Source organism: Rhinolophus ferrumequinum, chromosome 25 (genome assembly GCF_004115265.2).
Source record: "Rhinolophus ferrumequinum isolate MPI-CBG mRhiFer1 chromosome 25, mRhiFer1_v1.p, whole genome shotgun sequence".
Lineage (NCBI taxonomy): Eukaryota > Metazoa > Chordata > Mammalia > Chiroptera > Rhinolophidae > Rhinolophus > Rhinolophus ferrumequinum.
The window spans coordinates 21,435,233-21,437,730 of NC_046308.1; positions in this window are offsets into that span (position 1 = coordinate 21,435,233).

The following is a 2,498-nucleotide window of genomic DNA, read 5'->3' on the forward strand; positions in this document are numbered from 1 at the left end:
CACTGGCGGCTGGGTTGGAGACACAGGAACCAGGAGCAACACAATTCTCAACCCTCCCTGTGCCTCTTGCAGAGTCAGCCACCATCTTCTTGCTAGCTCCCCCCTTTTTCTGCTAGCCTAGCCACGGCAGTTATATTAGTGCCCAATGGCTCACTGGTTACAGCTGACGGCCAACTAGCCACAGCTGATGGCCATTTGATCACAGTCGATGGCCATTTACTACCTGAGCCAGCACCTTTCTATGTGAGGCCGAGAGCCTGGAAACTGCTTTTTGGGGCTTTGTCCCCACAGTGCCCATTGTTATTTTCATGATGTGGAGCTTGTCATGCTCCCGAGGTTCACCTGGGTTATCCCTCGGCATTTCTCCCTCTCCCGGTCCTGGGCTCAGTCGGCCCTGATCCAGCCTCTTTCAGTGTCTGGGACTTTGAGATGAACTGTCACCATCTCCTACACTGGGAAACAGCAGCCACACTGAAATTTATAACCCTGTCTCTTCATACCAACACTGTCTGGGAACCACCCCCACAATCCTGATTATTACTGTCAGTTCTCTGCTCTCCAGGCTTCCAGCTCAATTTTTTGGCTCCAGGTGTGGCAACACGTAGGCCTCGTTGACTATCTCTGGACTCTAGCCTGAGGGCAAGGCTGATTATCACTGACTGTCTTGTGACAGCCCTGGCTTTTACTTACAGCTCTCCAAACCTCCAGGCAACTGAGACAAAACCTGCCTTGAGCCCTCAGTGTCTGGAGCTCTACAACAGCCAGGCAGTCAGACTGTGGTTTCCGGTGTCCTTTCTGCTCAACACCCCAGGGTGTGAATATTTCAGGAATAGGTCCCCATGCAACTCCTGTTGCTATTTTTTATGATGTGGAAAAGAAAAACAGTCAACCAGGGGATGTGGCTTTGCAAAAACGGAAATAAAAACTCCCTCCTTCCTCTGTGTGGTGGCCTTGGAATGGGAATTCAGTCTCCTTCTTCATGGCAAAATGGGGGAAGAACATTGTGCTGAGATAGTTCACCTCAGCACAGGGGCCACCTCACCTGAAGACTTCCCTCTGTACCTCAGTGTGGGTTCAGGTACTCCCATACGCAGTGACCCAGGTCTCCCTCCATCTTACCCCACCTTGTCTCCACCTGCATCTGACCAAAGCGACCCAGATGATCCAGGTATTAGTTTTCTATTGCTATGTCACAAAGAACCACAAATCTAGTGGCTCAAAACAACACCCATGTATTATTATCTCAGTTTTCCTGGATCAGCTGAGCTGGGACCTCTGCTCAAGGTCTTCCCAAGGTGAAATTGAGGTATTAGTTGCTGTATTCTATTCCAGAGATTCGGCTGAGGAAGAATCTCCTTGCAAGTTCATTGGCAGAATTCATTTCCTTGCTGTTTTATGCGTAGGACAGAAGCCCCGGCTTTTTGCAAGCACTTGGCTGTCAGTGCTCGTAGTTCCCAGCGTTTGCCCACCAGTGGCTGGCACGTGGCCCTCTCAGGCAGTTCATGGCATAGCTGTTTGCTTCTGCCTCACCAGCAGGAAGCTCTCTGTCTTCAGTCTGCTAAGAGGGAGTCTTATATCACATGTCATCATGGGAGTAACAGCCGGTCGTCTTTGCTATTTAATGTAACCTAATCAATGAAGAGACGTCAAATTTATTGGTTGGAAGCAAATCACAGGTTCTTCCCAAATTCAAGGGGAAGAGAATATGCAAGGGCTACCCTAGGGTGCGTAGTCCACAGTCCACAGGCCACAAACAAGGAGACTTTTAATCCATTTTTAAGTTCAAATCCATTTTTAAAGCCTCTTGTGACAAAGTTGTGCAAATTTTGCTGAGGGAATAGCAAGGAGACTTGGGTCCTACCCTTTCAGTGTCTGTCCTCTCATACCACTTAGTTCATGACCATCTGAACCAAGAGAACATTTATATGACTGACTGCTGTTCTGCCCCAAATTAGCTCTTCCTCAGATTTCTGTCCTGAAATTAGAACTCGCACGTTTATGCATTTCTTTCGTGGGCTCTCTTCACCATAAATTGTTCCTTGTCCCTCCAACTGCATGTCTTTGTGAGAGCAGATTTTCTCCAGATACTTCAACCAAAACTACATACTACAACAGACTAAATGCAGAAGTCAATGTGTGAATCCAGCTGTTCTGTATTCACCCAGACATTAAACAGATTGGCAGAAATGTAAACAACAATACTGATGTAGGTGATATTGGATCCGCCGGCAGTTTCTGGGTGTGGGCCGGGATCGTGTCTCGTGAAGCCGAAGAATGGAAACACGGACCAGGGAGAGGCAAAAAGCTTTTTTAAAAAGGATAGTTTATAGAGGCAGGAGAAGAGGTTGCAGCTCCCAAGCTGGAAGGGTCCCGAAAGGGGGGGTGCCCAATGACTGAGGCAAAAGCTCTTACTTTTATACCTTCCCTTGCCTGTTTGGGGAAGGGGAGCTGTTTGAAGAAGGGAACTTGTCTGAAGAAGGGAACTGGCGCCTTCTAAT